This window comes from Myotis daubentonii, chromosome 6, assembly GCF_963259705.1.
Source record: "Myotis daubentonii chromosome 6, mMyoDau2.1, whole genome shotgun sequence".
Taxonomy (NCBI): Eukaryota; Metazoa; Chordata; class Mammalia; order Chiroptera; family Vespertilionidae; genus Myotis; species Myotis daubentonii.
The window spans coordinates 48,334,575-48,354,540 of NC_081845.1; positions in this window are offsets into that span (position 1 = coordinate 48,334,575).

Here is a 19,966-nt window from a genome sequence, read left to right on the forward strand (position 1 = left end):
CTTGGTGGGCCCACATCCAGTGACTAATCTGTGTAAGACAGGGCTTCTCAACCTTGGTAATACTACCATTTAGACAGGATAATTCTTTATTATAGAGGTCTGTCCTACATTGTAAGTGCATTGCAAGATGCTTATCAGTACTCCTTGCCTTTACCCACTAGATACCAGTAGTATTTACCCTCAGTCATGGTGTTCAAAAATGTCTCCAGATATTGCCAAATGTCTTGGGGGGTGGGGGATCACTTCTGGCTGAGAACCACTGACATAAGAATATAAAGGCAGTCCACTCATCCTAATTATGGACAGTGCTAACATGTCATTCTTCCACATATCCCATAGAGTTCCAAATGAAGCCACAACGCTGCTCACATTACCCACTCCTCTGGGGTTCACGCATCCATTCCATGCATTCATTGGCATGTATAGACGAACAGCTTTTAGATCCGTATTTGTGGCCCAGATCTCTTGCCTAAGTATCAAATCTGTATAAGTAATTGTACAACTATTGGCTGTGTCCTTTTATTAAGATACTAGAGTTCTGATGCACGAAATTTGTGCAAGAGTAGGCCTTCCTTCCCTTGGCTGCCAGCACTGGCTTCCCTCTGGCACCTGGGACCCAGGCTTCCCTTGCAGCCCCAGCTTTGTCCAGAAGGTCATCCAGAAGGACACGAGGTCTAATTAGCATGTTATGCTTTTATTATTATAAATATTATATTTTTGTGCTTAATAACACGAGCTCTAGAAATAGCTGCTTATGTAAATACCTTGATTTACCTACCAGCTTTGTAACCTTGGGACACCACCATGCCCCCCTTTGCTTCAGTTTCATCATCTGCATTCTTAGATTTGGTTGAATTTGTTCACTTTCTTTATTTCAATTTCCACTATCTTAGTTGAGTTCCATATCTATTATTGTAAGAGCATAGTGAAGAAATGAAGAACATGGACACTGGAGTCACAGAGAGCTGGATTATAGCCCAATTCTAGCTGCTAAGTGAGATTGGGTAAATTACATTTCCTCTGTCTATCCATCATTTTCTTTGTCTGGAAAACAAAAATGATTATGTTTAACTTACCGGTTGCAAAGAATATTACAAGAGAACTTAACACCAATGACCATTAATGAGTGACAGGATTAAATAAATTGTAATCCTATCTAATAATAGAGAAACATGGTAATTAACCATAACTTTGCTACCTTTCCCATTGGCTAATCAGCGAGGTATGCAATTAACTGCCAACCAAGATGGCGGCCAGCAGCCACGCAGCTGAAGCGAACATGAGGCTTGGTTTCCCCGGCGATGGAGGAAGCCAAGGTTCCCTGCCTGCCGCAGCCCAGCTCTGAGCTCCAGATGCAACAATGTTGCAATTATAGAAGCTAAACAAATCCCAGGTACCTGCTTTCAGCTGCCAGCAGGCTCAGAGCTTAGAGCGCCAGTGATGGCAACAGAGTTTCAATTATTGAATCTAAACAAACCCAGATACCTGCTTTCAGGAAGCCATGGCCTCAGAGCTGGCAATGGCCTCAGAGCTGGAGCCAGTTCTCAGCTCCAGTGACAGCTATAGAAGGTAAATAAATCCCAGAATAAAAAAAAAAAGAAAAAAAAAGAGCCTGGGAGCTTCAGTCGCCTGCCAGCCTGTAAACAGCCCTCAGCCCCTCACCCAGATTGGCCAGGCACCCTAGTGGGGACCCCCACCCTGAAGGGAGTGTGACCAGCTGCAAACAGCCATCAGCCCATCATCCAGGCTGGCCAGGCACCCCAGTGGGGACCCCCACCCTGAAAGGGGTGTGACCAGCTGCAAACACCCATCAGCCCCTTACCCAGGCTGGCCAGGCACCCAAGCGGGACCCCCACCCTGATCCAGGACACCCTTCAGGGCAAACCAGCCGACTCCCACCTGTGCACCAGGCCTCTATCCTATATAGCAAAAGGGTAATATTCAAACTGACCCTAACAGCAGAAGGACTTGGAATGACTGGTCACTATGACACACACTGACCACCAGGGGGCAGACACTCAATGCAGGAGCTGCCCTCTGGTGGTCAGTGCGCTCTCACAGCAGGGAGCTCTGCTCAGCCACAAGCCAGGGTGATGGCTGCCAGTATAGCGGTGGTGGTGGGAGCCTCTCCTGCCTCCTCAGCAGCACTAAGGATGTCCGACTGCAGCTTAGATCTGCTCCCCGCTGGCAGGTGGACATCCCTAGGGAGCAGGCCTAAGCCAGCAAGTGGTCACCCCTTAGGGGTCCCAGACTACGAAAGGGCACAGGCCGGGCTGAGGGACCCCCTACCCCCAAGTGCACAAATTTTTGTGCACCGGGCCTCTAGTATTTTATATAATAGAACACTATATACCACTGCACACTACAACATGGTTGCATCTTAGAAAGATAATATTGAGCTACTCCACCAAAAAAGGGCAAGACACATACAGTATTTATATAAAATTTAGAGCAGGAAAATCTTAACTGTATGGTTTAGTGATATACCTTATATCTAGAAGTAAAACTGTAAAGAAAAACATAGTGTAATTACCATAAAAAGTCAAACACATGAATGGGGCCTGGAAGTACTGAGAAAGGTTGCTTTGGAACGTGATAACTTGGAGGCTTTTGAGGTATAGACAATGTTCATTTTCTCACTCTGGAAGGTGGTTGCATGGGTATTTATATATAAATACTATTTACTAAACTTTGGATTAATATTTTATGTATGATACACATATCACAAATTTTAAAAGGTTACATAAAAGAAATATAATAAATGACCACCAAATATAAGCACAGAAATAGAAAATATGTAAATAATATATGTATCAATGTATTATTCACATTTGTAAATATTTATAAAAATGTGAATATATATATGTCAATGTATTATTTACATTTGTAAATAAAGGTTTACTTTAGGCTGAAATAGCTTCAAAAAATCCTCAATCCTCATAGCACTGTTTCCTTGGAAACAGTAGAGTTAAGACAAATGAAGAATATTTTATATGCCTCATTTGCTGTGTGGGACACATCTGCTTTGGGTTAGGGTGCTGTGACTTGGCATTGGGCCTAGTGATAACTATAGCAGAAAAGCTTGGTGGGAAATAGAGGCTAAGGTTTCCATGTGTCAAGGTGACCCACTTGTACCTTGGCTCTAACCTGTGAAAGCCATACACATCCATGCACATGAGGCTGCAAATGAAGCCTCCTTTTTTTGTGTATTTGAGTAGCTTCTGAGATGAGATGAAGATGCTGAACCTACTGCATGTATTTAATTTCCTTCTATAACGCCAAGTGCACATAGTATTGTGTTAAGTCTGGCCTGTGCCTCTTGAATCTGACTGTCAGTTTACATTTGTGTCATGCCAGAAGCAGGGAACCTTTCTTCTGCCAAGGGCCATTTGGATATTTACAGCATCACTAGAGGCCCGGTGCATAAATTCGTGCACTCAGGGGGTCCCTCAGCCCAGTCTGTGCCCTCTCACAATCCGGGAACCCTCGGGGGATGTCCAACTGCTGGTTTTGGCCCAATCTGACAGGAATCCTGAGGGATTGGGCCTGAACTGGCCATCGGACATCCCTCTCACAATCCAGGACCGCTGGCTCCTAACTGCTCGCCTGCTTGCCGGCCTGATTGCTCCTAACCACTCTGCCTGCCTGCTTGATTGCCCCTAACCATTTGCCTACCTGCCTGATAGCCCCTAACTGCTCACCTGCCTGCCTGATCACCCCTAACCACCTCTGCCCTGGTCCCCGGATGAAACTGCAGTTTCATCCGGAAGGATGCCTGGAATGATGTCCAGAAGGTTGTTCGGCTGTCCAGTCTAATTAGCAAATTATGCTTTTATTATTATAGACTAGAGGCCCAGTGCACAAAATTTGTGCATGGGGGGGTGGTCCCCTCAGCCCAGCCTGCTCCCTCTCCAATCCAAGACCCCTCGGGGGATGTCCGACTGCCAGTTTAGGCCCGAAACTGGCAGTCGGACATCCCTCTCACAATCCAGGACTGCTGGCTCCTAATTGCTCACCTGCCTGCCTGCCTGATTGCCCCTAACTGGCCCCCCTGCCAGCTTGGTCACCCCCAACTGCTCCCCCCACCAACCAGGTCGCCCCCAACTGCTCCCCTTGCCAACTCAGTTGCCCCCAACTGCCTCCCCCACTGGCCAGGTTGCCCCCAACAGCCCCTCTCTGCTGGCCTGGTCGCCCCTCACTGCCCCCCCTCCCACCAGCCTGGTCTCCCCCAACTGTCCCCTGCTGGACCGATAGCCCCTCACTACCCCCCCCCCCCCCGCCGGCCTGGTTGCCCCATGAAGCCATCTGTTTGGTCATTTGGTCGCCCCTCACTGCCCCCCCCCCCCCCCCCCCGCTGGCCTGGTTGCCCCACACAGCCTGGTATTCAGTCGTTTGGCCATCCCTCACTAACCCCCCTGCCAGACTGGTCGCCCCATGCAGCCTTCTGCTCAGTCACTTGGTTGTCCCTCACTAAACCCCCTGCCGGCCTTGTCACCCCGCTCAGCCTGTTTGGTCGTATGTTCGGTTGTTTTGGATGTGATGGCCCCTGGTTCTTTATATGTATAGATTTGTGGGCCATACAAAATTATCAACTTAAAAACTAGCCTGCTATATTTGGGCAAACATTTAATTAACTCACCCCTAATGCCTTGGCAGTGCCAGACCAAATGAATTAGAGGACCTTATATGGCCTGTGGGCCAGACATTCCCCACCCTTGTTAGAGAATGGTGTTAAAAGCAGTCTTGGCTTTCAGGACCTTGAGTCAAAATACTTGAGGTAGGAAGGAGGCAGTGGGGGAGAAGGAGAGAGAGAGAGAGAGAGAGAGATATTAATGTGAGAGAGACACATTGACTGGTTGCCTCCTGCACGTGCCCTGACTGGAGCCAGGGTTTGAGCCTGCCACCAAGGTATGTGCCCTTGACTGGGAATCCCTTTGGTGTGTGACCTGACACTCTAACCACTGAGAAATACTGGCCAGGGCAAATGGGAAGACATTTAATGGATTCTTTTAACAGATTTACTTGCTTATTGTCAGTGGTTAAAAAAGAGGAAAATCTGGTCCATATCTGGCAGTTGCCTTCTTTATCCCATGAGGTATGCCTTTTCTAACCCAGCCTGGATATATTTAAATCCAATGATGCTGTTGAGGAACATTAACAAATGGTGCTGACTCAGGCTGCTAAATGTACTCTGTGTGTTGAGGCAAAAGAAACTAAAGAGGATTGACTTGGAGGCTAGGATATTTTGCCTGACCCCCAGTGGAAATTCCAGGCCATGTGTGTTGGTTAAAGTAGAATTTCCTTGAGTTGGTAAAACTTTTTGAGATAAGTGGATATCAGTATATAATGTTCTATAAATCCCCAGGGAGCAAGAAGACACTATTAAGAGGCCATAAAGGAAGCAGAGGGACAGCGTAGAGATACTGTAATAGGAGCTACCATAGTCCTAGTCAAACTCCAGATAAGTACATAAAGTGAGAGAGATCCAGTGATGTTATCCCCTTTGCTTGAATGTATAACTGGAAGGATGTGATTCATAATTGGAAGTTCTTGCCCTTACTGGTCTGTATCTGAATGTTGGGGACATGGACACTTTGCCAGGTTTTCATTGGATCAGCTAAGTGGAAGCCCTTACAACTCCCTAACCTTCTTCTGTAGTAAAGACTACTCACCCTAAACAAATAGCCAGGCATTTCTCTAGCAAAATGGGGTTATTTGGGAACAAGAAAAAATTGCAATTTGAACATGTAGTCTAAAGGTGAACCGCATCAAAGTCCAAAGTAAAAAAGAAGAGGAATCTTCTTTTCTGCACTTGGGAAGACTCCATTGGAAGAAACTGAAAATTTAAAGTTTAGTGACTTTTCATTGGCTGAGTTATGGTGGTCTCCCATTGACTGAGCTGTTATTGGGCAAGTAGGAACCTTTTATTACTCCAGCTGAGGTAAGTTAAGTAGTATCACTTCCTGTCAGAGATGCAAAGTGCATCTCTTCCCATGGGATCACTGCATTGACAGGTGCAAGTGCATTAGAGTTCTGTCTTCTAGCCTTCTGACTCGATTTTAAATGAGGTTTCTATCTATTAATTTTCACAAGACTAAGCTATACCACCTTTCAGGAGGGCAGCAGGCTATATCAGATCTGATTGAAAAAGTCATGGAATAAGGTATCCTCTTCCAACACCACTTCTCTCCTTCTTAGTCCTGTCTGGCCTGTGAGAAAATCCAGAGTTAAAGAAAACAATTCTCCCCAAAGCTTCTGTTGTGCTGGCTGTGATAAAAACCATCAGGAATTTTAGTTGCTGATGGTGACGCTATGTTGTCATAGACTTGGAATCTCAAGCAAGTGTCAAGCACTTTGTGTATCTGCAGCAGAAAAATCCCATGATTTATACTCTTCCTGTCTCACTTTAAGGTTACTCACATTCTCCAGGTACCAGTTTCTGTCCTGTCTGTTGATTTATGTAGCTGAGACGATAATGAAACTTTCCCTCTCAGAAAGAAAACTGTGGCTGGAGGGAGGAGGAGTTTAAAAGCTGTGGCTGTAATAGGAATAGCCCAGTAAGATTAAGTAATCTGCCTAAGATTCAGAACCCAGCCCAGTCAATCCTTTACCGGAAATAATCTGGGCGAGGGCCACTCAAGGCATTTCACACACAGTAAAGAGCAAACTGCAGCCGAAACCGGTTTGGCTCAGTGGATAGAGCGTCGGCCTGCGGACTGAAAGGTCCCGGGTTCGATTCCGGTCAAGGGCATGTACCTGGGTTGCAGGCACATCTCCAGTAGGGGGTGTGCAGGAGGCAGCTGGTCGATGTTTCTCTCTCATCGATGTTTCTGACTCTCTATCTCTCTCCCTTCCTCTCTGTAAAAAATCAATAAAATATATTAAAAAAAAAAAAGAGCAAACTGCAATTCCTCTGGTTCTGTATTAGTAAGAAAGAGGCACAAAGCTTGAAAGGGCTGTTTGGATTCTGGAGGACACATGTACCATATATGGGAATCCTGTTGGTCCCCACATACAAAGGGAATAGGAAAAAAAATGGGTTTGAATGTGGTCCAGGGCAGAATGTAGCACAAGCTGATGCCTGGGGACTCTATAACCCGACATAAGCAGTGCTTTTAGAGATGTCCACCGCTCACCTACAAGCTCAAGACTCGGCCAGAAGCCTTCGCATGCTCTTTAAAGACAACTGCTAGACTTCTGGACAAAAAAACTCCCTGACACTATGTCTAAGACCAGCCCATGTGAGAGACAGGCATTGACACACTATTCGGCTCCAACAGAAACAGCCCCCATCCCGGAAGAGCATCAGATTATATTGAGGCTTGAGTTACCTATGATGTCACGTGTAATATCAGAAAGAGATTCCAATAAAGAAAGAGCTGTCCAAGTTCCTTGATCAAATATAAATGATATGTTTGGGAGCATGCTACGAGGTCTGCTCTGGGGGAGTGCATCGTATTCATGTAGAGAGCATCTCTGCCTCTACAGTGGAACACCTGCAGAGCTACCCACTCCATGTCAAGGAGTCTCAAGCCCGCGGAGGCAAAACACCTGGCTGACTAGCCAATGGGAGTTCTTGTACTGAATGGCGGGACTCTACTGCTGCCAGGAGGAAATGAAAAGCTATTTAGAACATTCTGCCTGGCAACAACTCTGAGAAGGTGCTGTATCTTCACCCAGGAAAGGCTCTCCTCTGAGCTTGATTGCTGTTGTGTTTAAAGGCATGACTGGGTGTTTTAGAAGCCAGGTTACAAATGCTAAGGACCATTTGACTGATTGCAGAATATCACTGAAACACGTGGTCCTTATCAGTCCCTGTTGCATGCGTGCCATGAATTTAAAAGAAGGTGCTATTTCTTGTTATACAGTTAGCGAGCATTGAGCAGATAAAAAACCAACACTGTGTCCTCTCTATAGAATAAATAGGTTGTGCTCTGCATTAACATGTGGGAACCAGTGTCAGTAAAAACCTATTTCTTCGTAGCTGGGAGGGATTAGGAGTCCAGGCCAGCAGGAATCCAGAATTTACTGAACACTCTAGTGACCATCTTGTCACTGAAAATATATAGTATGTAGGTAAGAGATGACTCTGTTGGGAAGGATGGGGCAATTACACTGAAATAAGCACAAATGTTTGGTGTACTAGGTATTACTGTAGTATCTACTGCTATTTGTGTAACATAAACAAGTGGTCTGTGTGCTAGGCATTGCTTTAATGTTTCATCGAAGCCCATAATAAAACATTTTATGGGCTTACATACGGAAATTAAAGAAAATGAAATGTACTCTCATGATGACCCCAGGATGAAAATATATTTTTGGAAACTCATTTAAAACCCCCAATTAGTATTAACTCCATAGAAACTGATCGTCCAGACGAAATGGTAAATTTGGCTTGAAAGAAACTAAACACACATAAATGGCTCTAATAACTTTTTAAAAGATAGAAGTGATAGTGAATGAAAGTGAGACTTGTGCAATTGATAAGAAAATATCAAAAGACTCAAGAAGCATTCTGGTCATGATTAACATCTTTTAGAAAAAAAAAACCTACACTTCATTGGGTGGTACAGATATTGGTGATTGCAGCTGTGCTAGCTTGCCTTTTCCTGCCTGTAAAATATTAGAATTGTGTCCGTCAGAGAAAAAAAAAATCACAGAACACTGAAGGAATATGTCTTGTGAAAATACTGGCTTGTGGTCATGAGGGCGAACTGTGAGAAATAATTTAACATCCGCCTGGTCTGATTCAGCCTCTCAGAGAATGACCTCTGTTTCCCACAGCCCTCTTTCCTTGGAAGGAGTGGGAGCTCAGAAAAATGAAAAATGGTGTTTCTGCTCATTGTGTAAAGTCAGCATGGGGTTGGGAGAGCTGCCGGGTGGCCGCGGATGTGAGGGCTATTGACTTGAACGTATAAAGGATCTGTAGAAAATACAGCTGGGAGCTGCTATGTGTCAAGGTGACCCCCACACACCTTGCTCTCATTTATGTAACCCAAATGTCCATGCGTGAGAAAGACAAAGGAACTGAAGTTCTGGGGATTTGCTAAGAGGAAGATGAGGTGGAGCTGCTATGTTTTGTTTCCTGGCTCATAGCCTATCATAAGGCTAAATCAACATTAATCCTATTAATGCTTTCAAAAAAAAACCCAGCCAGGCTCTTCCGTGCAACATCCGTCCATTATATGGACATGCTTCACCCGAATTTGTAGCCCTTATTTATAATCTCTGTATACCTACATATAAATCCACAAGTAGATAGATAAATACTTTAAAATACTTGTATTTCCAAGCAATAATTGATCTTATCTCTGACCATATGCAACACATTCCTCTTTGTTTACAATCACCCATTTGACTGTAAACCTTACCCCACCCCTGGTCACCTCAATCTTAAAAGATGTTCTTTGCTATAAGGCAGAAGTAATTATTCAGGCTTTATCATGGCATGGATGAATTATACCCCCAAACCCTCAGCTTCTTTGATCTAATATTATGGTGACCATACAATCTTCTAATTATCTTCCATATTTTTTTCAAATCTTTCTCCTAAGGACCTTGATGTAATAAAGGACAAATGCAGATGGTGGGCATTAGAATTCTGGTGACCAAGCTGATGTATCAGGGTCCATGTATTAACATTCCAAGGTTAACATCAGTGTTTCATGGCTTTGTTAGTGTCAATCAGTATCCAAGGACCTTATAAATGTGAAGGGACTGAGAAATCCAAGTTTATTTCATCCAAAAACTTAAGGACTACATCGTTGATACGAAAGCACTGCAGGTAGTAAGGCTACCTTTTGAATGCCATCTCCCTTTAACTGCAAGAATCAACTTATATTTTTATTAATCTATCTCTCCACAGTAATAATAATATTTTATCTAAAATAAAATTAGTAATACTTTTATCTAATTAATGTAAGTCAAAGAGAGCTTTGCAAATAGGTAACATAGTTGATGCTTAAAATGAATAAGAAGAGAATGAGAAGATAAGGTACAGACAGGGAGAAAATATTTGCAAAAGACATATCTGATAAAATATACAAAGAACTCTTAAAACTTAACCATAAGAAAACGAACAGCCCCATTAACATATGAACCAAAAGACCTTAACAGACCCCTCATCAAAGAAGCTATACAGATTTCAAATAAGCATGTGAAAAGATGCTAGACAAAATATGTCATCAGGAAAATGCAAATTAAAAAGACATACTATGGCACACCTATTGGTCAAAATTCAGAACAATGACAACAGCAAATGTTGGTGAGGATGTATAGCAACAGGAACTCTCATTTATTGCTGGTGGAAATACAAAATGGTACAGCCACTTTAGAAGACAATTTGGCAGTTTTTTACAAAAGTAAACATACTCTAACCATTCAATCCAGCAATCACACTTCTTGATGTTTCCCCAAAGGGATTGAAAATTTATGTCCATTCAAAAACCTGCACACAGATGTTTAGAGCAGCTTTATTATTATTATTCATAATTGCCAAAACATGGGAGCAATCAAGTTGTCCTTCAATAGGTGAATGGATACATAAACTGTTGTACATCCAGACAGTGGATTATTATTCATCATTAAAAATAAATGAGTTATCAAGCCATGAAAACACATGAAGAAAATTTAAATGCATGTTATTAAGTAAAAAAAAAATGCAATCTGAAAAGGCTACCCAGTATATGATTCCAACTATATGACATTTTAGGAAAGGCAGAAAAACTATGAAGACAGTAAAAAGATCGGTGGTTGTCAGGACTGGCGCGGGGAAGGATGAAGAGGGGCAGCACAGAGGATTTTAGCACTTTGGAACTAAGAATGATACTAATGGTGGATATACAACATTACCTTTGTCCACACCTTTAGGAGGTCTAACACCAAGAGTGAACTCTTAAGTAAACTATACACTTTGGGTTATTATGTGTCAGTGTAGGTCCATCAATGGTAACAAGTGTACCACTCCAGTGGGGGCTGTTGATAATGGGGACTCTATACATAGGGGAGGGGAAACAGAGTATATGGAAAATCTTTGTACCTTCCCCTCAATATTCTTGTAAACCTGAAACTGCTCTAAAATATTCTTTTAAAATAATACAAATATATACAAAATTTAATTATTGTTCCCACATGGAAATCTGAATTCGTATTTTACACCTATCTTAATGCCCATGTGAGCTGACACTTGAATCTGTGCTTGTTTCCTCATCTGTAAACTGGGGATGAGAATGACAGCACCTTCGTCATAGCATGGGGGTAGGAATTAAGTAAAATAATGCATGTTGTTGAGAGAGTGCCTGGATCAGCAAAAGCATCCAATAAAGCCATAATATATTTTGAGCTCTCTCTTTTCTTATAGAACTTGAGTTAGTAAGGGCATAAAACAATCTTGCAAATTAAGTCCTTAGTAGAAAGGGAAGCTTCAGTGCATGGGCAACCAGAAATTGTGCTCAGAAGTGAAGACATTGTGTGAGTCCTATGTGCTAAGGAAATACTTCTGGTGTTGGCTTCCGTTAGTCTGACTGGCCAAACTTACTGGTTCATAATTAGTCAAATACCAGCTTTCTCCATAAAGTGAGTTAGAGATATAGTATGTCAACCAAGAATTTTATTATTTTTATGACTCTTTTTTATTGATTAAAGTATTACATATGTCTCCTTCCCCCCCCCCATTGACTTCTCCCAGCCACTCCCACCCTCAGCACATACCTTTACCCCCCTAGTGTCTGTGTCCATTGGTTATGCTTATATGCATGCATACAAGTCCTTTGATCGATCTCTTATCCTCCCCCCCCCCGCTTTCCTCTGCCTTCCCTCTGAGGTTTTATGGTCTGTTAGATGCTTCTCTGTCTCTGGATCTATTTTTGTCCACCAGTTTATGTTGTTCATTATATTCCACAAATGAGTGACATCATGTGATATTTATCTTTGTCCGGCTGGCTTATTTCACTTAGCATAATGCTCTCCAGGTCCGTCCATGCTGTTGCAAATGGTAAGAATTCCTTCTTTTTTATAGCAGCGTAGTATTCCATTGTGTAGATGTACCACAGTTTTCTAATCCATTCATCTACAGATGGGCACTTAGTCTGTTTCCAAATCTTAGCTATTGTAAATTGTGCTGCTATGAACATAGGGGTGCACATATCCTTTCTGACTGGTGTTTCTGATTTCTTGGGATATATTCCTAAAAGTGGGGTTACTGGGTCAAATGGGAGTTCCATTTTTAATTTTTAGAGGAAACTCCATACTGATTTCCACAGTAGCAATATTTATTTACTTTTTAATGCAGTGTATTTACTGGGACATGCAAGCATATTGTTCTGTGTCAGACCATTGTTCTGTGTGAGACTATAAATGACTGTTTAAATAACTATACAGATAATAAAATATAAAACTTAAAAAAACATAAAAAAGAAATATGACTAAATAAACAGCTAAGTAGTAGTTAATATAATCTAATAATTTCAAGAGTGATTCTACAGACTTCTAGCATTTCAAAGGCACAACAAGGAAGTTAAGAGTGACTTGCCAAGTAACAGCAGTTATCCCTTTAGTTATGGATTCTATTATCCACTAGACATCTCACTGTCTCTTGTCTAATTCGGAGAGAGATTATTTATGGCTATAATTCCAATTTCCGGTTTCCACTGACAAAGATTCCCTTACTGAGCAAACTGTAAGCAGGTTCCGCTGAGCCCTCTTCTCAACTGTGTTCCAACTTTGGCCCATAAAAACTTGAACAAACACTAACATAATTTCTAGATCTCAAAGCTGCATCCCTAAGATGGCTCTAGTCCAGCCGTGGGCAAACTACGGCCCGCGGGCTGGATCCGGCCCGTTTGAAATGAATCAAACTAAAAAAAAAAAAAAGACCGTACCCTTTTATGTAATGATGTTTACTTTGAATTTATATTAGTTCACACAAACACTCCACCCATGCTTTTGTTCCGGCTCTCCGGTCCAGTTTAAGAACCCATTGTGGCCCTCGAGTCAACAAGTTTGCCCACCCCTGCTAGTCCCTTTTAAAGTGACTGCCTGAGAAAAATATAGGCTGCCAAAATAAATTGCTTCCGTCTGTTCCAGCCAATATTTGAAGATGGGGCCCCTATCTTCTTTGTGGGAGAATAGAAGCCTAACTTGGATAAATGTCAGTTAGCAAAACCCACAAGAGTTTTACATGGGCCAACTCTCCCTTCCCATTTTTGAAATTTTTTACTTAGCCAACTCTACTGAGTTTCTTCAACCCCCTTCTTATTCTCTCTTTCTCCCTTTAGAACACCCTGTCACCGCTATACAAATAGAACTTGAGTTTATTTCACACAGAATCTTTTTTCTATTGAAATAGTATTATTCATTAAATTCTGTTCTTACAATTTTTAACTAGTATTCAACTTCTTTATAACTTTTGACATGAAGAATTTTTAAGAATCATTTATAATTAATGCATTCAGAATTTTAACTACAACCTGCTACAAAGCTTAACAACTTAATTTTCTTTCCAGTAAGTATTGATCTTACTTAAAACATTAATTTTCTTATCAAAACTTGCTTCATCTTAGACAAAACTAAAACTGAAATTTTATAACTTGCAAAGAAACCCTGTAAATGTTGGGAAGCTTTTATTCAGTATTCATTTGACCATTTGTATATTTGAAAACATTTCTTGACTGTATACTTTATCAATATCTATAATAATAAAAGCATAATATGCTAATTAGACAGCCAAATGACCTTCCAGACGACGTCATTCTAGATGAACGAAGCTGCGTTGGCGGGGGACGAGGCAGAGGTGGTTAGGGGTGATCAGGCAGTCAGGCAAGCAGTTAGGAGAAATCAGGTAGGCAGGCAGAGTGGTTACGGGTGAAAAGGCAGGTAGGTAGAGTGCTTAGGGGTGATCAGGAAGGCAGGCAAGCGGTTAGGGGTGATCAGGCAGGCAGGCAGTTAGGGGCGATCAGGCAGGCAGACAGAATGGTTAGGGGAAATCAGGCATGCAGGCGAGTAGTTAGGGGAGATCAGGCAGGTATGTAGAGTGGTTAGAGGCGATCAGGCAGGCAGGCAGGTGAGCAGTTAAGAGCCAGCAGTCCCAGCAGTCCTGGATTGCTAGAGGAATGTCCAACTGCCGGCTGAGGCACGATCCCTGTGGAATTGTGCCTAAGCCGGCAGTTGGACATCCCCCAAGGGGTCCCAGATTGTGAGGGGGTGCAGGCCAGGCTGAGGGTAACCCCCACCATGCACGAATTTTGTGCCCATGCCTCTAGTATAAAATAAGTATGTGGCAAATTAATTAGCATGTCTTAATTTCTTAATGTGGGTATAGGGGCTGACTTTCCAAATACTAGATTTAATGCTTTAATACATCTATATGTATAAAAAGCTAATATGCAAAGTGTCCCCTCAGGAGTTCAACCAGGAGACCTGGAGTTTGATCGCTCGCTATGACGTGCACTGACCACCAGGGGGTAGCACGGAATGAAGGAAGGCCCTGGTTGGCAGCAGATAGGCCCTAATAGGCCCTGATCACTGGCCAGGCCTAGGGACCCTACCCATGCATGAATTTCATGCACTGGGCCTCTAGAGTATATATATATATAATATTGAGTGGCCATATTGTTATGACCACCGGATGTTTTACACTGCATCCTATGGGATATGGAAGTCGAAGGCCTGTTCAAACTCCTTTGCTGTCTGCAGTTACCAAAATAAAACGTCTCCAATTTACACAGGAACACAAGGATTGGAGAGTCGAGCACTGGAAAAAAAGTCATGTGGTCCGATGAATCACGTTTCCAGTTGCATCATGCAGATGGCAGAGTGAGAATTTGGCAGAAACAGCATGAAAGCATGCACCCCACATGCATGAGTACAACCCTTCAAACTGGTGGGGACAGTGTTATGGTTTGGGGCATGTTTTCCTGGAATGATTTGGGCCCTTTAATTCATGTGGAACAACGTCTGAATAGCACAACATACCTAAGTATCGTTGCTGATCAAGTTCATCCTATCATGTTGATGGCATATCCCAATGGAGATGGCTTCTTCCAACAGGACAATGTGCCATGCCACAGTGCTCATATTGTGCAGATGTGGTTTCAAGAACATGAGGGAGACTTTACCTTGCTTAGGTGGCCCAGATCACCATATCTCAATTCAATTGAGCATTTGTGGGAAAAAGTTAAAAGAGCCATCAGGCAGCTGGTTCCACAACCATCAAATCTCACAGAACTGGACAGTGCTATTCATCAGGCATGGTGTCAGATTCCTCGCATCACCTTTCAACATCTCGTGGAGTCAATGCCAAGAAGAATCGCCACAGTATTGAAGAAAAAAGGTGGCCCAACGAAGTACTGATGGGGTGGTCATAATAGTCTGGCCACTCAATATATATATCTATATCATCTATATCTATATCTATATCTATAGATATAGATATAGATATAGATATAGATATAGATATATAGATATAGAATATTGCCTTTAAAAAAGAAATGTCTTGGCTATGTCCTAGCAAAATACTTGCCTCTTACAGATATGACCAAGAAATGAGATCACATCTAACTTTCCTTCCAGTGTTATAGGTATTCTACTGAGGTATAATATAATGGCTTCTTCTTTCTCCATAGGGATACTGATTTTTCTCAGTGATTTTTCTAATTTAACAGGTAATTCAATTGCTATTACACATTTCTCCTGGCCAAGACTCTCAAGAGAGCCTTTGCTTCCAAAGGTATTGAATCTTACAACATCACAGACTATGAATTAGCAATAATTCATTATATATTTAATAACAGAGGTACTTTCATCACGTGTGCTTTAAAAAGATTCCTTTTTTCCCCCCAGTAATGCTAAAAGCACTCTCGCGTGGGAGAGATATTTTCCATTATTATATCTATTTGACAAATGGAGCAGCTCTGGCCCAGAAGTCCAATTAAGGTCACAGAAGTCACTGGTACACTAAGACATGGAACTCCCAAACTGACGACTTCAAGGCCCTTGCTCTAAGCATTCATCATACGAGATATAATTATGTGTGTTTGAAAGGAAAAAATGATAGGGAGAAACAGAAATTTTCCCCTATCAGAAAATTTGTTATATTCTCTGATATAACCTTTATTTACAACAGTTTTATGGGCAGTAAGAGGATGGACTGGAATTTGATGGCAGTCTTCTATGTCCTAGTCACTGTGTTAGGTGTTTTACAATAATATCTTGTCAGATCTAGCTGAAGACTGTGGAAGGTGGCTATTCCTATCTCTATTTTACAAGAAAAATCTGTCATTCATGTAAGTTCACACAGCTATGGAATGTCAGATTTGTGGCACAAACAGGGTGAGCTCTGAAGCCCATGCATCCCTTATCTGAAGACACCTCCTTCTGAATACTACTACAGAAGAACTGACAAGTGTATAGGGCTATCAGATGTACCAAAATTTAAGAAAATCGCATATTAAAGCTTAAATTATACAGTTATAATATATTAAATATATAACTTTTATAAAATAAGTTCAATGAAACTGCTTAAGCTGACTGTGATATAGTTGTCCAAAATGGCTTTAATATTCCCCTCAACTTGACTAAACTTCAGACAAGTTTCTTATTGATTGTAGGCTCAGATCTCTCTTTTCTTTGAGCATTGACTTTAGAAAACTTGCAATTGTAAACTCTTTCTGGGCCCTTTGTAAATGTATATGAATCCTATCCCAGCCTCTAGTCAGTTTTATAATACAGGATCATCTTCCTCAAGGACCTAGGAGCCATCCATTTGAAATATAATCATTAAGGAAACCCCGCCCCCACCCCCTATCTCCCAGTCTCTGTGAGAGGGATGAAACCTAATTTCCATGAGTACTAATTAGAGATTGCCTACTTCCAAAGGAAAAGATTCACAAACTCAAAAATAACTCTATGCAGTCAACATATGCTGTTTATCAATCTCCCATCTAATATCCCCTGTCCTGTTTTCTACTAGCTCACCCAGTGCTAAAAACCCTTCTGCTCTTTGTCTCTGCACAAAATAGCTATTCAAACTTGACCTGAACTCTAGCTTCTTTTAATATCAATGTATTGAAATAAAATCAATTTTTGTCTGCTCATCTTACCCAGTGTGATTTTACTTTCTTCAATAAAGAAGTTCCAATTTCATGCAATTTTTTGAGAAATTTGCCTATTGATGAAAGCTCGTGTTAAATAACATCAAATTTTATTTTGCATTTCTTTATGCTCATTAAACATGTTTGTAAACAAAATGCATCTAATTCCATAAAATGATATTTAAAAGGTTTAAATAAAATTATATTTCATAAAGATTATTCATATTTCTCTAGTAATTTAAAATGCTTATTATCTGCTCAGTAGATGGTTACCTAGTTTAGGATCATTTAAGCTTTAATAGACATGCCTTAAAAAGATACACACTAAATATGTGTGAAGGTGATGCTTTTATTGTTTGCCATTTCCTTCCTTCTTCCCTCCCTCCTTTCCTTTTTCCTTCCTCCCTTCCTCATTTTTATTTAATTACCCTTTTAAAACTATAAAACCCCAAACAGCTATATTTTGAGGTATTAGGGGTTAGGGACTTTAAACCATGAATTTGGGGGAGGACAATTCATCTCATACCTGACCCCATTCCCTAAACCCTGTCTATTTGGCTCACCACCCTCTGTCTGGACTGCAATTCTTGTTTCTGAAAAATGCTACCTGAAGGTTTTTGCCATTTCTCATCTTACCTGGAATGCAATTCTCTCAGACTTGCTTAGCTTACGCTTTTACTTCATTCACACATGCCTAGGCAGACAACCTGGCTGAAGTAACCCTCCTCACTCTCATTACACTGACTCCCTCAAGTTTTCTTCACCATGCTTATCACTACCTGATGCATTGTTGAATATGTGTTTCTGTCCACCTTTAGCCACCAGCTTAGAATGCAAGCTCTATTATGCACTATTGGTCACATATACTGCTTGTACCTTGTACCTATTAGATGCTGTATTAGCCAGGGTTCTCCAGAGAAATAGAATCAATAAGGATGTATATAAAGATTTATTATGAGGAACTGGCTCTCACAATTATGGAAGGCTGAGAGTACATGGGCTGAGAAGTCCCACAACCTACCATCTGAAAACTGGAAAGCCACAAAAATTGGCAGCATAGTTCCAATCCCAACCCAAAGGCCTGAGAACCAGGGAAACCAGTCCTGTGAGTCCCAGTCTGAGTGAAAGCTCGAAAACCTGGAGTGCTGATGTCTGAGGACAGGAGAAGATGGGTGCCCCAGCTCAAGCAAGGAGAACAAATTTTCTCTTCCTTCACCTTTTGTTCTATTGAGGCTATCAGCAAATTTGGATGGTGCCCAATCACACTAATGAGGTTGATTTTAAAAAATTTTATGGTTGAAAGTATAACATAGGTCCTTCTTTCACCCCCAATAACCTCTTCCAGCCCACTCCCATCTCACCCCCATCCCATTCAAATGCTCCTCTCTGTCAGAAACATTTTCACGGAACAGATATAGCCAGAAATAATGTTTTACAAGCAATCTGAGCATCCCTTAGTCCAGTCAAGTGGACTCATAAAATTATCCATCACAGGTGCAGAATACATTTTGCTAAAAGATTGGATTGCTTGTAAGCATGCATAACATTCTGGGTCTGGCTGAAGATAACCTAAGAATGTAGACACAAACAGGATGGATGACCTGGGTCTGGAACACACAAATCAAGTCTAGTGGTGAACAAGCTTAATTTATACAATCATTTAAAGAACCATGAGATAGATCTATCATGACTCCTTAGGATTTGGGAGGCCTGAAGCTTTCTTTGTTGAAAGAAACTGCCATTATTAAGACAGCTGGACATTTTTCTGAATGTAAAATCATTTTACTATCAATAAAGCACACATCCCTGTAATTTTAAAACTCTAATTCAGCCTATAATTATATTTTCTTATGTTAGCTAAGATTTAAGAATATATTCCTTTAAGAAAAAAGAGCTACATCATCAATCATATGTTCATACATTGTTGTTGTCCTATGATTGATTTGACTTCTAAAAGTTTAAAGTGCAGCTAAACTTGGGAGTCTAGTTATTAATAATTAAAGACTGGTTTACTTTTGACAAAGAGTTAAAGAATGATTGTTTGGTTACTCTGAAATTCAGGATTTTATGTAGTTATTTCATAAAATGTAGGTTACAGAGGGCATATTTAGAGAAGACAAGCTGTCTTCTCACCAAAATACTTATCTTAGTTTTGCATATTTTCTGTCTACTGTTTCTACTAAGTGGATTTGAAAAGTTAGACTCTCAAAATACCATGAAATATGATTCGTATATTTAAATCATAAAATATAGCCGAAACCGGTTTGGCTCAGTGGATAGAGCATCGGCCTGCGGACTGAAGGGTCCCAGGTTCGATTCCGGTCAAGGGCATGTACCTGGGTTGCGGGCACATCCCCAGTAGGAGATGTGCAGGAGGCAGCTGATCGATGTTTCTCTCTCATCGATGTTTCTAACTCTCTATCTCTCTCCCTTCCTCTCTGTAAAAAATCAATAGAATATATATTTAAAAAAAAATCATAAAATATGTTTTTATTTTAGAATGTAGTTCTTCCACAGATAAAATGTTGTATTCCTCTTAATAAAGAATATAATTGCTGAATGATAAAATTCTAAAGACACAGGTTAAAAATTGGTATAAATTCAGTACAACAGAGAAATAATAACCTAATAGCTTCTTACAATATTGGGTGGGCAAGTTGTACATAAAATGAGCTTAATGAGAACACAAAACAGTTTGGAGCCTTTTAGATATGTGATATAGGAGAAAAATCATCAGAGAAGTATGGTGTTGTAGGCCAATTATAACATCTACACTAATAAAAGAGACACATGCAAATTGGTGTCACTCCACTACACCCACCATCCAATCAGAGCGACTATGTTAATTAACCCAACAAAGATGGTGGTTAATTTGCATA